Source organism: Anas platyrhynchos, chromosome 6 (genome assembly GCF_047663525.1).
Source record: "Anas platyrhynchos isolate ZD024472 breed Pekin duck chromosome 6, IASCAAS_PekinDuck_T2T, whole genome shotgun sequence".
Lineage (NCBI taxonomy): Eukaryota > Metazoa > Chordata > Aves > Anseriformes > Anatidae > Anas > Anas platyrhynchos.
Genome location: NC_092592.1, coordinates 39,836,456 through 39,861,500, shown reverse-complemented (window position 1 = coordinate 39,861,500; position 25,045 = coordinate 39,836,456). Strand labels below are relative to the sequence as shown.

The 25,045-nt window shown below is 39.2% G+C and overlaps 1 protein-coding gene across 12 annotated transcripts in view; it reads right to left on the bottom strand.

Annotated features, from left to right (window-relative positions):
- Positions 1 to 25,045, bottom strand: part of MGMT (O-6-methylguanine-DNA methyltransferase) — a 163,583-nt gene that overhangs the window by 100,266 nt on the left and 38,272 nt on the right. The window lies entirely within an intron of this gene.

Sequence of the window (25,045 nt, the reverse complement as noted above, 5' to 3'; positions counted from 1 at the left end):
TTACACTCTTTCTTTGTTGCCATCAGGTTCCAACATCACATTATCTTCCAACATTTATCTGTTTGAGGAGCAGGGGAAGCCTAGGATGGTATTTTTTGTCCAACACAGCTAATCAGACGTTTCTATTATTTGTGATCATAGCCCAAGTGATTATGGGACACAGATCAGAATTTTAATGAAGCTGCTTGCAGGAAAAGCCAGAGTTCTTCCTACAGACTTGTAATGTTAGTTACTATGACTTGCACCAGCAGCCAACACCCCTGAACAACTGGAGCTTCCTCTTCAGATGCCACCACCAGCTGGCACAGCTGGGACACAGTCGTATTACGTAGCATGGCTTTCACTGAAGAGATACCCATAACCCATTCTTTGATAAACCTTGAACTTGGAAATTCTCTCCTTTCACCTTCATTGCATTGGTTCTTGCCTACCAGAGGTCAGAGTTAAGCACATACTTCAGGGGGAAATATTTTCTGACAGCCTGAAGAGGAGTTTCTGCCTGTGGAGGAGATTAGGAGACTTTTGCGTCTTATTATTACTACAGCACTCATTTGAACCAAAATAAATATAAAAGTTTAATTACAGGAAGTCATTAATATTGCTGGAATGTATATGAAATAAATCTTGTTTATAGATTTGAATAATCTTTTCTAAACTAAAACTGTTCTGGCCAAAGAGACTTAAGGGTTATTAGTGGTCAACAGATGTAACTTAAAGATCTAAAGGGTAAGAGAGTTTTGCTCTCTTGGGAAGGTAAAGCTTTAATTCAATGCCTCTCCAAGAGAAAGGATCCAACAATGCAAAGCTATGGGGACCCAGCTGCGTGCTGAAGAATGTGGCCATTTGACTTAGAAAACAAACTTTTTGTCTGGTATCAGATACTTCTGTAGCTTCAGTTATTTATCTAAAAACACCTCATTTGTTGGAGGAAATAAATCTCTACCGAATCTCATGCTCAATGCTGGTCTCAAATGGCAGAAATAAAAGAAGCTCAAGCACGAACTGCAGACCATGTGAACAGTGTGCACAAGTGCAGTTACCATTAACCAAGCGTCTACGGAAGGAACTGAAAAATTCAGATGTTAGATGTATAGACGGGTTTATACTGTCCATCAGATACTTTACAGAAAAATCTACAACTAAGAGGTGATAGAAAAAAAATCAAACTCTTGTGGTTGTTTCGTATCAACTGAATAGTGGGAAAAACTGAGGACTGTCTACAATTGTGCATTCGGAAGGGTGGACGATTCCTTGGTGGTTCCTCAGTGGAGGACAGCCGTAATTCACGTGGAATACTTAGTCAACAAGCCTCATACCAGAGGATAACGCCTCTAGTTATTTTTAGTCAATAAAAAGGAGAAAAATACCCAAGTGTGTCTGACAAAGAGGGACTGGAAGTACTGGAGGATTTTGAAATGTTAAGACAGAAAGCTTCTTATTTCATTCAATTTGAGAGGTGAAGAGGGAACTGTGCCACAGTTTGGAGGCAAGAATAAAAATTCCATGAAACAGTCTCATGAGACAACTGATAGCACTCATCCATAGTTGGTGACACTCTGACTCTTTCATGAAAAAGGCAATTTTGCTTCCCAGAAAAATATTCTGGCACTGGGGATTCAAGAGGACAAGACTCTCACAGCGATTTCTGACTTCCTAACCCATATTAATATCTGCAGTTATCAAATCCAGAACTTCAAACTGTGACTCTGTTACAAAGAGGATTCTCCAAAAATGCAAAGGGCTTTTTCTTATATCATGTATTTACAGCTGAAGAAAACTCATCTATTTAGCCATTTTCCCCCAGTAAAATCTGTTATTGTAATACAGCTTAGCAGAGAATTCTTATCAGGGATGAGGTTGTATTATACATCTCAAACCTAGGCTAACAGTTGGAGATGTTGAAAATATTCTGAAAATCATTTAAAATAACATTTGATTTTATTGGAACAGTAATCACTTGTGTAAGACCAAAACCTTCATTTAGCAGAGTGGGACAAAAGATTTAGAGCATGTTTTTAATTGAGTTTAACAGAGTATCTAAATTCCTCTTTTTTTTTGGCAGATTTTTGTTCATTTAATTCGGTCCTGTTTCAATGTACAGAAAATTGACCTTCTGCATGCAAGGATATTCTGCTTACCTGAAATCCCTTTTTGAAAAGCAACCATGAGGTGTACTGTAGCTAGATAAAAATATCTCCCTAACGATTAAGTTAGAACAGAACACAGGGGAGATGCTTTGGGAAAGAACAGCCTTGTTCAAGAAAAATGCAATGCAAAGCATTGGTTTCTTGGACAAGTTGTTGGAAAAGACGGGTCAGCAGAGCAAGTCAGGGGCACAGCTCTCCTCTTATAACAATGTTGGGTACCAAACACATTGGAATTTCCCCCTTTCAAACAAGGAACAAATGTCATCAAACCTGGGAAACCATCTTTTTATAAGATGCGTGGCTTTTGATTTTTGTTTTTATCCTGCAGGAAAGAGACAGTAAACAATCGCAGAAAATTCAGGATGAATATTTCTAAAAAGAGTGGAACATGACTGGCAAATGCAAACATTTAGTGTGGATTGAATTAATTTTGCATTGTAGCCTTTTGCACTTCTTAGGAAATTAATTCTGGGAACTACAAGATGAGAAGTCACTGGCTTGTTTCCAGTACCTCCTCAAAGTCATATGGTTGAAAATCGGCTTCAAAATTGCGTATTTATTTTGGATGAATTACATATTTCTAGTGTTTTGAACGGCAAAGACAGACAGTTAAAATATTTACATTATGGCCTAGACACCAGTAGAAGAACTGGTGATTGTTTGCATACAAAATCATTTTTCCTAAAAAGAATAAATAGAAAAAAAAAAAAAAAAGGTGGTTGACGTTTTGGAAATCATTCAAACTTCTGTCCAAAGAAATGGTTATACTTTCTAAACAAAACTACTGTCCATTCATTGCCAATAAATTACTCTTAATTAGGTATTAAATAAAGTATTTGACTTTACAAACTGATTTAAAATCACTAAGCATATGGTTCAGGTCACTTGTATGAAGTGACCATTTTTCTGAAATTCACACAACTGTACTTCGTAACTGTAAATTGATCTTTAAACAGGAGTACAGTCTGATGATCCCAAGGCCCAAATTTTCAACAGATACTTACACAGAACCCACAAAATAAGTGTTTTCCATACATGAAAATCACATACACAAAACCTGAACAGTTGCTTGCTGTCAAGTCTGCTTGCTCACGCCAAACAAACCTTTCCTAAATGTCAGCATTGTAAGATACAGTTGGTGCCTTCAAGGAAATAAAATGTTATTTATATCTACATCCTCAACCATCATCACCAAAGATTACAACACATGAACTGTTAACAACGGCATCATATTTATGCTATTAGATGTACTTACTGCTGTGCTGCGATATGAATTAAGTTGGTAAAATATCAGGACTCAGACTGACATTTCCTACTCATTCCTAGACAATCAAACTGTACTTTCTTGTGTATAAGTTACATTTGTTATAAATGTAATGTTTAGCACTATGCTATGGTTCAAGAATTTGTAATCTGTACAGTAACATTTTGTCTGCATGGCAATAGGAACTATTTCTATTTGCATGGTAATGAGATTTTACTTGGCAAGGTGTTCAAGGAAAAGATGCAATAATTTTAACAGTTGGGTGTTAGACTTTAAAACACGTTCAATGAAACTGGGCAAAAGCATTGCTTAAACACCAAACTTTGAGCAGACCATAGAGCAGGAAAAGGAATGCAAGACTACTGAAAAATAACCAGAAAGCCACCCAGGTTTGTTGAAATATTCAAGTATATAGGACAAAGAAAAACCTTCTGCCCTGTTTTACTGTAGACTTGTCTCCTGTGAAGTAATGAGGGTCCGACAGACAGACAGTCTGGCAGCAGCACGGAGACGGACAAGGTGAGATTTTCATCTCGCTTAACCCCTGCAACCAAAATGAACTTGGGCTCTGCCTTTGCTCTAACCAAAAGCCCTGATGTTAACTTTAAATAATCTAATTAACTCTAAGTTTGCTATCTTCTCCCATTTTTGCCTTATAAAAAATAAACTTTGCTTTTACTTTAGGAAAACTGGTGCTCACATTGGATCATCCACGGCTGTACTGCTGAAAACGTGATACTATCTTTGACCTCAGAAGTGTAGCTTGAATAATGATATAGGCATTTGAGTAGATGATAAACAGATCTTATTTCCTCTGCAAGGAAGTACTGAGAAATTTAACTAAGGCCAGTGGAGCAGAGGTGTTCGGACAGGTTTAAAAAATAAAAATTGCACGGCTTCACCATCAAACCACTAAATCAGTTAAGCACACTGGCAACAGAGAAAATGACTAAATAATGATTATGATGAAATACTTTCACAAATTCTATTTTAAAAAAATACTTAGTTATTAGGTAACTAGTTAATTTCTTGGTGTTTAGTGGAGATAAGGGCAGTGTCCTAGGGGTTGAAGCCACCCCCTCTGCTGTTTCAGATAGGAAGGAAGCACCTTATCAAGGCAGGCCTTTAACTTGTGAAGCACTCAGTGTGCCATGCGTAAACACCACGCTCCTCCCCTTACTGTGCTTTACTGTGAAATATTTGGGATTTTTATATTTAGTGTAATTTGGAAAATATAATCAAGAAAAAGATCTTCGGCACCTCTCCATCAGTCAGACCAACTGTATCTCCTGGCATCCAGATCCTGTGGGCTGGGACTCTACTGAACACTGGTGCTGTGCCCAGGCACAAACCAGGAGGCAGCTGGATCCTGGCTGTGGAAGTGATGGGCACAAACCCGGCCCTGCTGCTGCTCCTGCCTGCTCCAGCCCCACTTCTGACCTCCTGCAGGAGCTGGGACAACAATAAGCAAGCAGCAAGCACTGCATAGCTTTTCCGACAAGTCATCTCTACACCTTTTTTTCTCAAAAATTTTCAGGTTTTGTTTGCGTGTATTTAGGAAAATGCTACCAGTGTTTTTCAGCTTTGTAGATTCAAACCCCAAACCACATTTGCTTGAATTAGATTACAGGTCCACTTCAAGTCAAAGAAACCAGAGAGGCACGGTGCCTGCCTGCAAAATGGCATTCACTTTGTGCTTTGCAACACGCTGGTTTTGTTTTGCTGCTGGAGAATTCATGTTATTCTATTCCACCCGTAAAGCTTTTAAGCAAGTTCGCCTATGATGGTAATGGCATTTTTCCTTCTTACCCTGTGTATATGACACACCAAGCTCTTCAATCTAGGTTGTCACATGAAACAACCCAGCTTTGAAATTACTGCCTACTAAGCTTTGATGGCAGAGGTCACCAAACCTTTTGGACACTACAGGAGCCTGACCAAGGCATTCGATGCATTCTCCGACCCCAGCCCAGTGCCTCTTCTGACCACAGCCTCTGCCAAGCGCTCTGGGGGCAAAAGACAAAATCCATACCAGACGAGGGTGCTACAGCCTGTCCATGTGAATTCCTCTTCAACGCCCCTCAGAACAGGGGGTGCTTCATTCTTTGCAGCACAGGGTTTACACATCTGTGAAACGTTACATCTAACGCAGCTGTACACGTCATTACCTGCATAAACATCCTCGTTCTGCCAAAGATGATATGAACGTTGCCATTTAGTGGCAGAATCCATGAAGCCATATTATTGTTCTTAGTCTCCTTTTGCCCTTTCTTCCATCAAAATCTTATATTCTCAGAGTGAATAAACTTCATGACAGCCCACTGAGGGATCGGAGCAGGACTGCATACAAACGCACTTGGAAGCTGTAGCAGGAAGAGAACCGGGGTCACGACGTGATTAGGGAAATTTAACAAAATAAAGAATCACCACGCCGGAGCCCGTATTTTCCTGCATCACGAGCATCATTATTTTGATTCATATGCTTCAACTGAAGCAAACACCAAAAGCAATTTGTGTAATAACACATCAGAAAGTTAAACCAGAGTAAGCAAACCGTAGGAAATTCATCACCGGAGAACACAACATCAAACAAGTGTATCCCAAGGAAGAAAAGCAAGAGGTGAAGACAACAATGAAACAGCAAGAATGCATCGAATGTATACAAGAGGGAAAGCAGAGCGAGGGCAAGAAGCCAGACACATTACACATGACATAAGTAAATAAATCAAAGGAAGTGAGATTAAAACCCGAATTAACTGGAGGAGGGGGAGAGCTATAGCACCTGCATAGAGGTGTCCACCCCATGGAGATTAATATCACACAGTCTATGAAAAGTCTGATTTGTGGTGGCTGAGCAGGGAAAGTAAGAAAAAGATTCACATTTCACAATCAGAGAGCTGAAAAAAATAATCAGTGTCGCTATACCCTGGTTTTCAAACTGCAGCACCCATCTGAAAACACAGCAGGATTGCTTGAAGCAGCTCATGGTAATTTTGATTTATATTACAATAAAGTGATACTGCAGTTTTATTTTAAACTGTCGTTAAATGAGGCAAATTTAAAAGCAGTTTGAAAATTGCATTTTTTCATATATTTGTTTCACAAAGTTTTAATTCTCTTCCAGCACATTTCAGTACATGATGAGTCAGTTTCGCTTTTCAAATCTTTCTGTACACTTACTGGAAAAGCAAAACAGCAAACCTTTAGTTTCACTTTTTTTCTCCTTTTTTTTTTTCTTCTTTTTTTTTTTTTCCTTTCTGATTCCACACAGAGCAACTTGAAGCTGCAGATAAATATCAACTGTTCTTGAGCTGGGCGAGTATTTTGAGAAGTATCAATATCACCAAGTCTTTGAATGCAAATCACGCTCACTTCAAGACTTTGAGCATCACAGCCTTATTCTAAACAGGAACAGCAGGAGCATGAAAAAAACTTATATAACGCGGTGTTTTCAAAAATGTTTAAGAAAGGCAGTGATATTTGCCTATAGAACAGTTCTGCCACTTGGAGCTGTGGTGTGAGGGGGGGAAAGGGCAAGGATGGGTCAAAGCCTGCGCCAAGGCACGATGCTGCCCCAGCACCAAGGGCTGCGGGGTACAGACTGCAACCACCCAAAACACAGGTTTCCCAGACCCCTCGCCTTCTTCAGAGGGTAAAAGGAATTGGGAACAGAGACACTTCCCTCCTCCTCCTCCCTTGGCTCAGCTCTTGCTGCAGTCCCGTTAAGAGAAGGAAAAATAACCTCGGAGCACTGAGGAGAACAAAGACCTTCCCAGCAGTTATTAATCGGTACGAACATGCAGAAAGATGTGGGAGTGACTTGCAGCAACTTATTTTTAGAAAATAGTTAATGGTGGGAATGGTCGTACTGCTTAAAAATATTTGGAAGTTCTGGCCTTTTCATGAGAAATTCTTTTTGATCTACCCCTAATGCTAACCATAGAATGAAAGTGAATGAGGCGCTTCTGAATCATGGAAAAACCCATACAGTCTCCAACGGCTTGGAGCAGAGCTAAAAAAAAAGTCCAGCCTGGTGGATTTCTGTGCACTAAATTCAGCAGGTTACTGACAGGAAATGTTGAAGGCACCCACAGCTGCAACCACACGACTTCCGTATCTGCTCTGGCGAAGTGCCTGCAGAGCTCCCTGTCCCTGGACACCCACCTAGTACCACGATGGCCCTGCCCTGCTGCCAGTTGCATTCAGCTCACTGCAAGCTGCCAAGTGGTCTTCTTCCTCACTGGAAGTCCACCTTGTGAGCTTCTTAACCTGGGTTCCCTCATCCTAAGGCATGTGCATCACGCAACGGCAAGGAGGAGCAGCTGCAGAGGCAAGCAACCTCATGAATAGACATGCACACAACACTGACTGTGTTACCTTGCAACTGCTCCAGCCTTTTGCCTTTAAAATAGCTTCTTTTTGGCTTTAAAATCACATTTATATAGATATATATAAAATGTTAAGTGTGATATGGTGGGGTCTTACGTTGGCAGGATCACAGCATCATCAAGGAGGCTAGTACGCGGGTGGATAAAACTGCTGACTTTTCGTAATTTCGTATGAAACAAATTCCATGCCACTAAAGTAATAGTAAAAACAGTCAAGAGAATAATGGTATGGAAAAATATAAAAACTGCCAATCCTCCTCTCCCTCAGGTTTTCCAACCACCTGCTGGCAAACTGCATTATATGGGTTTTCTTTTTTAAATATAAAAGCCCCGTGAGAAATAAATTAAATAAAATCAAAGTATCCTCAACATTTTCTACAGCATTTATTGATTACGGTATTTTCACGTTAAAAAGTTGCTCACGTGCTTCTGCAACCTATTTGCCCCCTCTGTGCGTACAACGTTGCAGAGGGGCACAAGCACACAAAGCAGCAAATAATGTGTGGAAGTTTCAATTTTAGATATGCGAGACCACAAAATTAATGAGCGTCTTTGGAGTAATAATTTGTAGACTTCACAGAGAACCAGGGAAGATTATAAATGCTGTTGACCTAGAAGAAGTAATAGAGAATTCACTATTCAGTACTGAGGAACAATTTATAAGTGAATAAAGTCTAGCGTGCAATATGACTGCTTTCTGTTGACAGATGGCAGAGAAGTGTCTTCTCCATTCTCTCTCATTAAAATAATTATGGCAATGTATGTTAGTCTCTCTTCAAGCCTGGCATTTTCGCAGCACATACAGGGGCATCATCATTGTAGGAATAAGGTTAAATAATAATGGAAACACATTTCTGGCATGCAAAGGGCATTTGATATTAAACTTACCTGCTTCCAGAAATAACAGCAGGGAGAAATTTGTTAGCTCGGAGTAAATGAAATGATTTAACTTATTTTAACAGGAGGTTAATTAGAGCTCTCTGCTAACTTGAGAAACACGTACCAAAACCAGGTCAAGCCACAGTCACACTGATGAGCCTTTGCGTTATGCAACTCCTCCAGAACCGGGCTTCTTTCTCGTTTTTACCTTTGCTGCCAATTGCTCACTGTAAAACTGCAAATCAGATGCAGTCCAGTGTGAAACTTCTTCCACAGCTGTCAAATAATAAAGTCTGTGTAACTGCGGAGAGAAAATTTAGGTTACTAGAAACCATGCAAAAAATATTCCACGTTCAAGTGTATTCCCTGCATGGGCAGTGCTTTTGTGTCTGCTGCGCGAGCAAACCACCCCGGGAGGCTACGTGGTACGTGGGGAGGCACAGAGCGCTAGCCTAGTTATCCCCTGCACTGCTAATTACTCCGATGGGTAGTTAGAGGGACACAAGTTAATCACCACCACGCCACAGAGCTTCAGTGCCGTAAGTCAAAGTCCCCACTGTAATGCATGACATTAACACCACATGATGTCATGGCTGCACAAAAATTATCCGGTGTCAGCACTGTACACTCCGCTGTTTCTCACCGCTGTTCTCCCCAATATGATTCACTTTCATTATTTATGAGACTTGTCTCACTAACCCTCAGCAACGGTTCCAAATAATGATAGGAATCTGTCAGTGTAGGATTGTATTTCTCAAAACAATAACCACAGTTCCTGGAAATGTCAATATGTCAATTGAGGGTAACACATCTCTCAATAAACCAATATTTTGTAAAAACAAAACAAAATCTAAAAAAAAAAAAAAAACACAAACCAAACAACACAACCGAAAAAGAACACGCACAGAAAACGGAAATTTGAGCTCCACCTAACTCTTCTCTTACGGTGCTGGGCAGAAAAATTCATCCTTCCTGCCAGGTGGTGGAGACAGAAAAACACATTTGTATTTCCCAATTGCCAATCTTGAAACACTCAATATTTAAGTACTTAACATTCATGAAACACCATGAGAAAGGAAATGAGGGCCTGGACAAAAGTCAAAGAGCTTACGCTATGGCAGAAATCGAACTGAAATTCAAAGTCATCCCAGGTATAGAAGAGTAAATAGGAGCTGTATTTGAGAATTTTGGGAAAAATTGAAAGCTAAAAAATTGAAAATTGAAATTGGTATTATTAGGAATAGCCACTTTGGTTGCTGAAAATTGGTTTTAGCAACCGTGTCACTGTAGAAACTTGCAGAATGATGATATCTTACTTCTAACAGCAGAGAAGGCTGCAGGCCCTGTGTTCCTCTCCTTTAAACAAAGCTCAGTAATACAGCACGACAAAAATTGCGCTAAGCTAAATCCTCAGTAGTTCCATCCTGAGCCTTGTGATTCAAAAATTCAAGAACTACCTGAGTGAATTTCTATACCACTCGTGAAATGGATTGAATGTACCTGCATTTTAAGCTAAGCCAACAAGAATAAAGGTAATGATCAATCCCTTCCATCAGTTGTAGATAACTATAATTTAGCTTTAAGTTTCCATCCAAGTATCCATTCTCTCACACTCCCAGAGGCCAGTGTTAATCAAAGAAAATATTTTTTACATGAACTAACCAGTTCTGAAAGCATTTCTGCAGCTATAGTTGAGACATATTACATTCATTGACTAAATACACATCTACAGAAGTGATACGAAAAACTATTTTGGTGCTACAAAGCAAGCCCTAAAAACCAGTACAGCCACACCATTTTTTACATTACAGGCTTTTAAAAGCAAAGGTTTTTCCACAAAGGCGGCCTTACCCTGTCCAAGTTTTTACTATACTGGTTTTGCTTCATGGGCAAATGCTACAAAGGAACGGTCTCACCACATTACAAAACTAAATGAGGGAAGGATTTTCTCAGGACTCCATCAGTACTTCTAACACATAGCCAGTAAAAACCTGAAGGTGTTTCAGATGTTTAAATGATCAGAAAAATTTAACAAATATTTTCCGCTTCTGAAGCTCGAGGATCTTGAGATTTCTTATACCAGAAGCATAAACACACACATGCACACAAACAATCAAAGGCAAGCAGAAGCAAGCTCCACAAGACTGGAGGTCGACAGAAAAATGTATTAATTTGTTAGTGGAATGTTCAAGTAAAAAGCAGAACTGTTCTAAAACACAGTATGAGGAATATTAAAAGCACTAAAATTTCTGTTCCCCATTGCAAGACTCACATCTGTGTGCTGGGAATAAGGGAAAATAAACCATATCTATTTGGGAGAGTATAAATTTATCTGAACAGCAATAAATTCCTACTCATGACACACACTACAAATAATTACACAACTGACTTCCCTAGCAAATCATCTTGAATTTAATCTTTCCAAACTCAAAGGCTGTCGTATCTGGCTAATACAGCACATCATTTTCTACCAGTTCCATGTGAATTGGTCTGGTGTGACACTTTTATTTCTGACTTTTCCAGAAAATTCCAATTTCTAGAATTCACGGGGCAAAAATTATCAAAACTGAGATTTGGTTTAAGAGAAAATTAAATAAATTAGCTTCACATGACAACATGTAGCATGCAATCTTAATAAACAGTAGGTAAAAGTGGTAATTAAACAGCTTATCGATTTCAAAATGAATAATCTCTAATTATCAAGGAGCATTATTCAGGTAAGTAAATATAACGGAATAATAGCACGAAATTACAAGAGGAACATCTGCTGTGAACAGCACAGGAGCTACAAGCACTTGGATTTGTTATGCCAGAGTAGAGTTTCTCCAAGGAAACAGCAGAAACCTTTACTCTTGAGAAAACGAAAGGCTGGATCAAACAGGCGTGTTTTGTGCACCAAGGAGGAGATGGGCGCTCTCCACCCCTAGCATCGCAAGCCTCTGGTCATAAGGCACGAGTAATAATTGGATGATTTCTCAGCTACAATCTTTACTACACAGCCATGAGAGCCATCGACGTTAAGCATCTCCTTCAGAGGTAGCAAAACCTGACCAAGGATATAAATATCAGGAGGCTGTGGAGCCTGAGAAATTAAGGGCTATAAAGAAGCAGAAGGTGAGGGGATGATCTGAGATACAAAACACAATCGAAAAAGCTAAGCCATTAACGAGTACTTATGTTGGCCTACAAAAAGCCACGAGCATCTAAGGACCTGAAAGCACCAAGTGCTGCTCTCATCGTTAAGAGAAGGAACAAAGCATACCTCTTTTTTATTGTATCTTCCGTTAAAAACAGGACAATGCATTTCTGCTCGGTAAGAGGCATGCATGACTTAGCTGTTTCATAGACACCACCTTATGACTTCAGAAGGACAATCCTGATTCATCATTTGTTCCTCATATAAATGAAAGAAAATTTAAAAACATATTTTTTCCCCAAATATCTGTTAACATTCCAGAAGAAATCAATGCCACCAAGTTCCTTTCTCCAAACAGCAAGCAAACACTCACGTAGAAATGCGGTTAACTTTGGGTTTTCTCACTGTCGTGGCCTTCAGGACTACCCTTCCATTTGCCCAGTGAATGCAGTTTTCTACCTCTGCCTTACTGATCACAATTATCTTGATTTCTTGTATTTCCTAACCTCCTTTATTTTTTATTTTATTTTTTCCTTTTTCCCCTTTAAGTTTGTTTGCTTCCCTCATCTGCTTGCCCACTCTCTGTGCACTCTTCTACACCATGATCTGGTCATTGCTTTGTAGAAGAACCTAACAAAGACATGACTACTAGATATCACATTGCCTTCTAATCTCTTGTTGCTTCCTCCATTTCAAAGCAGTTCTACAGCTTTCCCCTAAAATCTTTTTCCCTTTATGGCAGTTTGTCACTGCTGAGATCGCATGAAGAGGAGTGGATCGCTCCTACAGTAGAGGATTTGATCACTTTCCAGTAGTTGGAAAATGTCACCTGGCCTCTTGTTTACTTTTATTTTACATCTCAAGCTACTGAAAAAATCGCTTTCCTTCCCCCACGTCTCCAATGTTGCTTCCAAAACCCACAAGGTTCTCCATCTCACTTGCTGAAACTCTCCAAAGCTCTCTCATCACTCAAATTTTTCTCATTTTTTCCACCTCGTCCTCCCATCATGGTCAACCCAACCTAGTTCCCAACCCTCACGGTCAACCCAACCCAACCTAGTCCCCTCAACAGCCAACCCCACAGTGACCATTTGTTTGTCTCAAAGAGTCATTTCTGCTTAAAGGCCATCTGAAGCACCCAGCCTTTGATTTGCTCATTGATGTGTTGCTTCCAATGACAAACCGTGCACCTCTTGCAGGTCTGTGGAAACCACCTTCCCCGATTTTCTTCCAAAAAGGCAGACGGACACCAGCATAGGATTGCAGTGAAAGGCAGACAGCTGTGAAGCCCGGCTTTGGGCCACATCACCAATGCTATTCTCCCTTGCTTTTTGCTGTCTCCATTACAAAAGGCTATTCCTGTTTGCACAGTCAACAACATTCACATTTTTCAAAGCTTTCTATGCATCCTTCAGCATCTGCACATATTTATCCCTATAAACGTACTCAGACATATACAAAAATAATCACAAGCCACTTAATATAAGGTGACAGCTCTGATTTTTATTCTCTAAGGCCCTAGTAAATTAATGATAAACTGTTTATTATGGAAGTATTACCGATTTTCCAAATCCTCTGGTTTACCAAAATGAAAATTTCATCACCTGCATTAAACAAACTTTCCCTGCATCATCTTGTGAAATGGTGACACTTCGGCACAAGCGAAACGCAACGGCCATGGGACTGAACAAAATTTGCTGTTTGCCACCATGCTCGTCGTTCCCAGCCCATACACACCAGCTCACTAGTGACAGGATCCGTATTTATCACACTAACAAACACCCCCCCCCAAACGAGAGAATTAATCTCTCTCCTGCACATGTTGTCTTGCACAGCTACATGCACACGCGGAGCATGTCGAGTTTAAACATCAGTTGGCGCACCTATCAATCCACAGCAAACTTATCATAAAGCAATCATAGCTTAATTAAAGCCACAGAGAGGTCAATATGTTCATATGCAAGATGATTCAGTATGATGTCACTTGGGTACAATCAATTAAAATGCACGGTATATTTTTTAAATGGGAAAACCTGAGTAGGGAGCCTGTTGTCTACCCAAAGGTTTTCCTATGCTTTAAAAGCTTCATTTAAATATTTTCTCCTTATTTATATGCACAAAAGTAATAGTTATATCAGATATTCATAGGTGATTTAGATGATTGATACCAATTTCTCTTCATAATATGACTAGCAAATAAAAAACACAGCAGTTCTAATATAAAAAAATAACATGTGACAAGGTTTCCTAAAACATTTCTATTTTGGACCTCACAAGCTAAATTGCTTTTGCTGGCCCCTTCCACCTCTCAGCATGGTTGACAGACAAATTGATCGAAACATCGGAAAATAATATGCTTGCAAAATTTCTCTGGGTGAGTTTTCAGTCTTTTGAATTTTTCATACAAGAACAAAATGAAAGATTGCCTCCTTGATTTTTCCTCCATTATGCGTCCCCATCTTATGTACTACAGGAACATACAATACTTCAAATAGCAGCAATACATTGTAAACAAAATGTATAACATTTTTCATAGAACACCCAAGCTGTACGAAGTTAAAAGACTGGGTAGCAGGCATCTTTGCCCTGCAGATTATGTTGTTCAATTATAATGAATTCATACATTTGAAGTTGCCTTAGGGCCTCTCATTAGACTTAGGGGTGTTTATTACAGGAAATATTGCTTGTATCATTTAAGAAGCAAGAAGGCTAGATGATTTGATTAGAAATGTTGACAGTTGAGGTGTGTAAAAAATATGTCATTCACCCACATTTTCCCCCACTTTAATATTAGGATCCTTCATTTTTTATGAATTCTTTAACCCGTTCTTCCCTCCCCACGAAGCCCATGGTTTTTACAGCAAAGTCCACTGTTAGTGCTGCGTATCCCTCACCGTGAACTACTATTCTGACACCAGCCGTGACGCTTTTTACCTGGCAACCAGAGCAAAATATAAATGGCACATTTCAGTCGCTATTTTTCTCCCCGTTTCCCCTGTGCACGCATGCGTGCGGCAGAGCAGAGCCATGCTCCCTTCCTCAAGTAGCTCCACTTTTTGTAGTGCAAACACCACAGACCCCCAGGCTCCTACAGAATTGTTAAATTAACTTTTATGATGTTACAGAAAAGGCAGAATCTCATGCATTCAAATTTACACCTCATGAAATTTAACCAAATTATTTTCCTCCATATTGTATAGGGAAACCTGATAAATAGTTTGTCAGGTTTTGGTCCAAATTAAACAAGCCCTGAGAGATTATCTTGAATTTAAGCAGTCAGCAATGCTGATTAAGTTTAACGTGTGGATCAGAAAGCCAGGCAGAAAGAATAATTTTGTTTGCTGATTTCTTGTTACATTTGCCACATTAAATAAATATATAAATTATTACTGTTGAAGGCTAATACTACTTTTAATTCCTATAGTACATAAACTGACCTTTAATTGTGCTGTAGATGATCTGCAATTCAGAGAAAAATAATTTGCACTAAATCTTCTGACACCTAGTAGCCTCCCCCCTGCTTTCTATTAGTAGCCAACAGCCATTTTTACAACATCTTGAATTCACTGACTGGTTACTATTTTTTTTAAAGTGAGATTCTGAGATTCCATTCCATGTCACCAAACCAGAAGCATACATTAAAAAAAATCTGTTTCTAAAATAATTCAGCAAAAAGCATTAGGTAATTACAAGGACTGAAAAAATAGGTAAGGAATCTCAACTTCTGGTTCTCACATTTATTATTACATAGAGCTTGTCTAGCTCAAATTGGGCTTCCACTTTCTACATTATGTTTAGCCAGAGAAATTTAAATGAACCCAATGGCTTTACTTTGAGAAATTTATGTAACTTAGAGGAAACATGTATTTGAGCAAAGAAAAGTATCAGATCTTTCATGATTCAGACTGAGTCGTAGCACCATTTAAAAAGGAGCAGAAAAACCTTGAAGTTATTAAGAATAACACATTTTCATTTTTACAATGGAAATGTTTCCTCTGTGCTGAGGCAGCCTGTAAAGGAAGATATGTATTTAAATTAAACCTTAGTGATTGCACTGATAGGGACGTTCTTGTTAACAGAGCAAAAGAAACAGCAATGGTGTTCAGAGCAATTAGGCCAAAATGTGTTGTCTAATAATAATAATCTTGGAAAAATTTCTAACATGACTTGTCAGTAACTGCTTTTCTCCTCTGAGGACCTGGTATTTGCCATTTCATCCTTCCTGCAAAATATCACAAAACGTTGGTAGCTTGCAGCCAAATTTTATTTTCCTGCAGCAGGTCAACAGAAATCAGACTTAAAAACTAATTTCAGTACTGAATTTGCATTTTTTTTTGTTTAGTTTATGTTATTTATTAAAAAGGTGCTAATTATAAACACATAAAAACTAATTACATTGGAGTAGAGGATATTTCTACTTTTATTGCCTTTATATCCCCTAACATCTATCAACCAAATAAAATTTAATCAGGTGTCTAAATGCTTATGATGAAATTTCCATTTGTGATGACTGTTTGGTACTCAGTTGTGGAACAGGGTCAGAAATTTGTTTTCAAAGGGTGTATCAGAACTATGTGGCACTCGTACCCCGTGCAGTAACCAGTTCCTTCCTTCCCCCTAGGTCCCAGGGAGCTCTGCATAATGCTCCATTTCCTTAAGCGAGCTGTCCTGATGGAATTGCATCCGGCTGAAAAGCACGGAGCACCAAACGCGCCATGCGAGGCCATTTGGTGCTCAGCTATGCTGTTGCCAACCCCACATTGAAAAGTCCAAAATGGCAGTAGTGGCTCAGTGCAAAACCTGACCTGCGTTTCATTTTACACTGCTCGCTCTAAAATTCGGTTAATAACAGCACATTCAGTTATCAAATATTTTTAAACTCTTCCACACAACACCAGCTACGTTTTCATGGGATTTGTATGCAGCATCAGCAACAAATCAGCTCTGCATTTACTATACAGAATCAATGTGTAGCCCTTCAGAATTTCCTAATCTGCATTTACAGATGCTTACATCTCTTAAAATACTTAACTAAATATGTTAGGGTGTTTAAGCTGCAAGCTGCCTACTATCTTCAAATATCTAGAGAACTAACAGTAGCATTCTTAAGTTAGGAGTGACAAATACTAGAAAACCTCCACAATTTGGCTTCCATATCTCTGAATTGGTATTTCAGTGACAGATGTTTGTTGCGGCAAAAACCTCTGTCAGAACAAAATTAGGTGATCTATCATTTTAAGATATGGTCTTCATATACTGTTTACTCGAAGATATCACTTGCCTCAAGCCAATTTTGACCAAGAACATTTTGTGATATGGAAGTGATTTGTATATCATCATTTTTGTGATAAATGTAGCTCTTGAACACAAAATAACCTACTATTCCACAGTATTACAGTTAAAACTCCTTCACCAGTAAATCTGTACTACTGCTTTTATTACTACAAAGATACTGTATCTAGACTCCAATGTATTTCCCATTTTTATTCACTGAATAGGGTTGCCTGTTTTCTTGCCTTCGGATCAGGGAGTCTGGCACCCCTGCCTCACCAGCTTTGTATCACAGTTTTGGGGGGCACGGGAGGTCCCCAACGTCCACCACGAGGCGTACCTGCATATTTGTTCCTGCAAACAGGCTAATGGAAAGACAAAGCCATGCAAAACAACAATGCAGAGGCAGGGACTGCCCCACTTGTTCTGCAGCCCGCCACCTCCAAAATTCACAGCTCAGTCCCACCACTACCACTACTTTAGGAGCAACATCTCTCCTCCGGCAATGTAAAGCCGCCTGTTCCATGGATGATCGGAACAAAGTGCCTCACCTCCTCATCTTCTGCAGCTGCAGGGGGGGAGAATGTGGACGTGATGCCATCAGCCAGCCACGAAGGACTGCAAACTGCCACAAAGCACAGAAGTTGGACAAATAACAAGTAAAGGGGGACGAGAGAACAAGAGAGACATCTCAGGAGGCCAAATAAACATGAGATGCATGCATCGCTTGACCTGAGCAAACCATCTTAAATGGCAGAGTTGAGGAGCTTCCACCACCTATTTAAAATTGGACACCTCTTCAGAGACCACTGGTTGCAGGAACACCTGTGAAGTAGAAAATTAATTGGGTCCATAAATTACTATATAAGCCACTGAATAACCATAATACAGTAATGAGCTCCAGCCATTACTAGCCTTGGGTTAATCTAAAACAAAGTCCTAGAGATAAGGGGCTCTAGTTTTGCCTCCTTCCCAAAGTAACAGCTGACCTAGAATAAATTGGACCCAGTGGACAAGTAAGAGAGCAACACCAGCGCACACGAAGGGCTGTCCCTCGGCCAGTGAGTCACTGGATTTGCAGTCGGCCTGGAGCAGAAGGAAACTCACGTCAAGAGCTGCCCTCACTCAGTGCCCACTCCTTTATGGGAAACACAGCCCACCGAGGCTTTTGTTTGTTCATTTCAGCTTAAAACGCAGTTTTCTTCGGATAAACGGTGCTGACGTTTTTCCATGGTGCTAGTCCATTTGTACCCTGAATAAAAATGATCAAATTAGCTCAGAAACACAGGCAAAGAAAAGCACTGGCATTTGACAGATGAATCAACACGAGTGTTGTGTGTGAGTCAGGAATGCTCCGCAGCCGAGCAGATGTGGGATTCTCCCACAACACACCATGAAAGGGTATCAAGGCATTTGCATACCTATGGGACTAAACTGGGCCAAGAGGCAGAAAGGCTGCACTGCTTTCCGCATGGCTCCAACCCCAAGTTGTGTAGAACCACTTCAAGAATTTTTTTGTTTTCCTACTAGAACTGAAAAAAATAGTGCGAGTCCTTATTAAAGGGTAGGATTGGGCAATACCAACAGAAGCTTCCTTACCAGTGCATGAGGCATGGTATCGTACAACCTCAGCCCAGGAGAGCTGGTTGGAGTTTCTGCTCCACTCTTGCTCAGCTCCTCACCCTTGACTGCCCACACATCTGTAATGAACCCCAGCACTACACCTGCTCTCTTTTTTTAGTCCACCGACTGCCAGAATGGGATAACCCAGCACTGCGACCTGCTAGGCACTATTTCTGCAGTAAGATGATTTTATTCTACTTACAATGGCAAGATACAAATTTTACTGGGGGATGGTGGGAACACAAGTCTTACCACCAGGCTCACAAAGTTGGAGAAAACACTAAGGTTCAGAGGTACAAGCACTAAGCTAAGAAAACTTAAAAGAACCACGAGCACTACGGCCTTTGTTTCACAGGCTGAGATTTAAAATAGCACAGACCTAGCTGCAGAGCTAAAAATAGGACATGGCAGTCTACACGGCTTATTAAAAAAAAAAACCTATGCTTCAACAGATGTTAATTTTGCTGCACGTGTAACAGCAGTTTTCAAACAAAATATCTTTTATGCTGGGAATTGTGAGCAGAATTTTGCGCTGTTTGATGACAATTGCCCAACGTGGTGCTCGGTAAAGGAAAACTGGAGAGTTATTCACATGACATTCTCCTACAGCACAGAGAGTAGCTCAAGTATAAGTTTGTGCTGTCACTGATTATACACCTAGAAAGTGTAGTGATATACCAGGACTCGACTCTACTAGCTTCAGTACTAAGAGATAAGAGCCCGTGCCTGAAGGATAGGAAGTCATTAGTATCTGCATCAAATCTAGGTTAGGTTAGCAATGACAAAACAGTTCCATAACGGCTGTCCTGAACATGAAGACTGTGTGCACAGAGGAGTGAGTAAGCTTTTTGTGGGTCTCTTTCAGAAAAAAAGACTGCCTTTACTCAGCTTTACACCACAGTGCCCCTGGAAGAGATCGCCTATCAGGTGAAAACACCAAAAGCCTCGAGCCACATACAAAGAAAAACATGAAAACCCAATTCTCCTCTTCGTAGCATCTTCCATGTGGTCATCTCCTGTTATGTCCTACACTAGAGGAGTGGTCTAGAAAGATCCCTCTTTTCTGTAGCAGATCAGATGATCCTCGTGGTCCCAGCACACTGTCCCTGTTCACCCACTGTGCTCCTCTTCACAAGGGAGCAGTCCTGGCTCTAATCAGCTATCCCGGCTGGGATTATTAATCATTTTATGTGGACAAACAAAAAGTTAGTTTTTTTTCTGGTTGCTATCATACATCTCCTTCTCTTCTTCCGCATCAAAAGAAAGCAGGTAAACCACCGGAGGGTGGGGCTCTGTCAGCATGCTGGGGCATAAATTAAATTAAATAAATAAATAAATAAAATATTTAAAAATAACGATTCTGTGTATTTTTGTAAAGAGGGGAAAAATGGTATCATAAATGGGGACTCTACTTCAAAGTCCTGCCCCATTCAGGAGGACTTGCAACAAGAATACTGTAAGAGGATTCCTTACAATTTCACAACTGCTAACACAATATGTTCAAATTTTGCTTTAGTTTTTAAAGCCAGAAGAAAAACGTGTATATTACATCCTCTGATCTTTTCAATTGTTCAGATCAATATGTTCAAGTCCTCACAAAAGGGAAATTCTCATTTACAGCTGCTTCACAACTTAAATGAGAAAAATCTTAAGCATGTTTCTAAAAAATCTGGAATGAAGCGAAAAAATGACAAATGTTGAAATTAAAATATCAAAGCATTTGTTAAAGTCATGAAAGAAAATCTAACTCTTTCAATAAAGAAAAAGGGTTGTATTTTTCCTTCTGGGGAGGAGAGTTTTGACCATGACTAGTTTGCATCTGTCACGACTATCTATAAACAACAATTATTTCCTTCTGTTATTACATAAAAAAAAAAAAATGAAAACAAGACACCATCATTTGGCCTACAGCAACATAGCCACTGAAAGAAAATTCTGCTAGGGTTCAATTTGCATGATAAACTGTTGTTAACAGATACCATCTGTTTTTAAATTTAGTAAAAGGACCCATATTATACAGCTCATTACAAATATTACTAACTCTTAGACAATGACTCTTGTAAAGTGTACATTGCAGCTAATGAAGTAGAAAGCTTAAACAACAAATCATTTACAAGTTTTTGTACAGTGTTTCTAATGGAGGGAGTTTATAATCATAGGAAAATGTAATCACTTATGTTAAGCAATCCATGGACCTAGTCAATGTAGCACAAACAGCCATTATGCAAAATTATGACATTAAAGGAAAAAGACTATTGCAGACTTCGCATTTTACAGAATATGCCACACAAACTAATAACTTTGAAAGAATTAATCAGGTGAGATCCCTCACTTCCAAAACAGTATTTTCCATCAAATATAAAAAGCAGGTTCAACCTGGACTGAGATTTGCTGTCCTGAATTAAACCTGACACCAGTAACAAAGGGGATTCTGTAATGGACATCGGATCTTACAATACAGTGCATTAATGGGCATCACGGTGAACATAATCTGTCAGGAACAGTCACAATAAAGATGTTCCACTGATTAATGTTCCACTAGGCCTGGATTTAATAATTTATATAATTTGTATTAACTTTAAAATTGCTATCACTACGGTGGACAAGGATAAAACACAAACAATACAATACAATAATTTCATACAAGAAAACATTATACACCGCAATTAAAACTGTTGTTTTCATACAAGAGTAATTGTTCAAGATTTACAGAGATGAATTAATGTGAAACAAAGCTGCACATTCAAACAATATAATAAGAAAATACTTCTAAGAGGTCATAAATACTTTATAAATTACATTAATATTGGTGTTTGGTATTATTGCATTTTTATTCTTTTAAAATGTATTTTTAGATATGATTCCCATAAGAATACATGCTTCTATAAAACAAACAAACTTTTAAAATAATGACAGTGTGTCTTATACAAAACACCCCCATTATTTTTTCTATACTTTGTATTGAGAAATAGCGATGTTACAGCACTAAAAATGGCCATTGTGCATTCATTCAAATAATCCTTGTTTTTATACAAAGAATTAAGCACCACTTCCTGAACCATTATATTGTAAGGTTCGTGGGTATTGGTCAAGAATATCCTATGCTATCCTATCAGGATGATTAATGAAGGCACCTTTTTCACAGAATGTCAGACTCTGCCTTTTTAACAACTGACCTTTCATAGAATACTACTGAACTCATAATTCCACTTTTGTTCAGTTTCTTATTAGTGGAGTTAAAATTAATACTTATGGGAATGATGGCTAAGGTGATGCACAGTAAATCTTATAGCACATCAACCTTCTACACCGACTACCAAAGGAATAGTACCTGCATTTGTCTAGTTCAATAGCATAAGTATTCTAGTAAAACTCTGTGTCCTTTTAAAAGACAAATTAGGTCAATATTCAACCCTCTTTCAAGTACAAAGCTGTACATATAGAGAAACACTTCCAAAGTTCATATATCCCAGCGAAATAGTTAATGCCTACTGTACATTACGGAATTTTGGGTCCTGCCGCACTGTTGGAAACTTCAAGCTGACAGCGATGCTGTACAGCCTGAAACAGGCCGTAACCCACATTTCTCTTCAGGGGAGACATTTTAACAGCCTGGGATGCTGCAGCCATTTACTCCCCAGTATGGCCACACATATCTCCACGTCCTAAAAGCCACGTCTCCCAAACGGGGAGTAACAGCACTAATTTGCCACCATGAAGGTTTTGGAAGTCAGTGATGCTGCAAAGATCAAAGGTTTTGGAAACCACTATGTTGAAAAGCTGTCTGAGATAAACAGAGAACCCTTATTTCTTCAAGGAGCCTGACTGGACACGAAGCCTGCTAACGCCTCCACGTACCATGTACCACAGTCCAAAAACATTTACTATGAGGAATTAAGAACATGCAATTCCACAAAAGCAGCTCAAGTCAAATATGCTGGGATGTCCTTAGTTATAGGAAGGAAAGAAAAAGATGAGGTTGATTTAAGTAATTAGTTCTCTGGTAAAGATATTCATTACCCTACCTGCCTATAATTTTGTCATTTAAATCAGAACAATGGCATCAACTCTCTTCCTCACTTTTATATACTAATATTCTCAAACCCTGAAGAGATCTTTCTAGCCTTAAAGACATTTTAAGATGATAAAGATGTGAAACTTTTTATTGGTACATGAAGATCAAAATACATGCTCTGGCAGCGTTGTATCTGATGTCAAACACTTGAGACATCACACAACTGGTAGCAATTGTGTTGTAAAACGTGCAATAATACAAGCAAAATGCAGCTTAATTTTTCTCTATGCGTTCATTCACATTCATATGAAGTCCATTCACATTCATTATGAGATAAGGCATCTGCATTATGGCTAAATATTGTATCTTGCAAACACAGTGGCATTTGCACAGTTTCAACCCTTGCAAATCAAAGAGACCATGAGGATTTCACCCAAAATGAGGTTTTCTAGAACAAAGCTAGAGGACATTGGAATGCATTTCAACCTCTCCTTAGATCTCAGTATTTTTCGTAAGGTCAGCTGGGCTGTAACTTAGCTGTTCCATAATGGGAGACCTGAGACCGATGGAGATGTCCAGCTCCTTGGTAGAAAACCAGTTCCTGTAATGCAACCTAAAGAACTGACAGTACCTTGCTTTCCGAGCAGCATTTCTGATCCTTCTGCCAACCATTACTACAGTAATAGGTATTGCTTAAGAAATAAAGCTGCACAAAACTAAAAGACTCGTGTTCTGGAATCAATTTTACTCCTGTACCAAAAGTAAGAAAAGCATTTCCTTGCTCTTTCGTTTTTAGAAATGCTGTCATACTGGGAGAAGATAGGGCATTTTTCCCTGCACAAGAACAAAAAAGATTTTACAACTTTGTCGAGATTGAATTTTCAGAAGTTACATGAGAGAGTAATCATATTCAAAAATATGAAAAAAAAATGTACTGAAATGGCGGGTCTTCTCATAAATTTTGAAAATCAAAGTTTGCAGATTCTAGCTCATAACTTGCCACCAGATAGTGGCATAAAGCTGAAGTTATGTCCTTTCTATTGATGATGAAAAATTAACGTTTAAATTGCATTTTTACATGGAACACTTTGGTAAGTTTTTGTTCATAAATCTTACATACACTTGTACAATTAAGACAGACATGAGGTACATATAATCTCCTAGAAAAATACCTAAATGTGTGTGTGATGGGCTTGCATACCAACGCACATAACTGCAACTGTTTATTTCACCTGCTTGTCTAGAGCAGTTATGAACTATGATTTCATCTGATTAATTCATGTTAAAGAAATCATAAGCCACAAACCTAATTTTGTTCTAAATGCATTTTAGAATGAAGATATAGAAGGTAGGAAATCTGAGTTGTGCCAGATTACAAAAGAGAAATGAAAATCTTTTCCTGCAGTTCTGAGGACAAGGAATCAGGGTCAGAGCAACTCTCATGTGCAATATTAAGAGTTCACACTATCAAAAACTTACTGTTAGATACAGCCAGGTATCTTTCCTTCAAATATAACAACTACACCCACATAAAACACAGGAACCTGGAACCCTACACGGTATCTCTGATTTTATCTGTGTGACAAAAAGAAATGGTCAAGGTACAAGTAGAAAGAGTGCTTTACTAAACAGATTGCTCAAGACTTTGCCTTACACCGAGAGGAAAAGACTACGAATGGGTAAGTAGAGCAGAGATACAATAGCAAATGTATTCCCTCAAGTATGAAAGATGAGACAATAACTACAAAGACACAGAATTTTTATGGAGCAATTTACAATGAAAGTGCAACAAGAAGCGCAGTTCCATATTTATCCCAGACCCAGAAATGAGGGAGACTATGTGCAAGAAAAGAAAGCAGCCAAACAAGCTGATGAAACTCAGGCAGCAGTGGCCAAGTGTCATTGCAAAAGCAAAATAGCAACAGGAAAATCCTGAAGCACTACCATAAAACAGCCTCTATGACAACAAACTCAGCAAGTACAGGATGAACATCGCAGATGAAGCCCTCAATTTGCGTCGGCGGCGCTGGTGCTAAGCTCTTGGCTCGCTGCAGTATCAGCATCCCAGTGGTGGGGGCTGAGAAAGGGGGGTTCAGTAACCACTGCCAAGGAAAGTCCATCGTCCTGTTCTCAGCGTCTATTATCAGATGAACAGATACAAATGTGCAGTACTCATCCACCTCCCAATTCAAAAAGAAATATTCAAGAGCCTCGGAAAGACTGCTGCGCTATTTAATGCAGCTTCAACAAACCCAAGTCTCCAACTCTTCCCCACGCAAGGGGTGAAGTAGTTAAAAAAATCTTTAGGGATTTTTTTTTTTA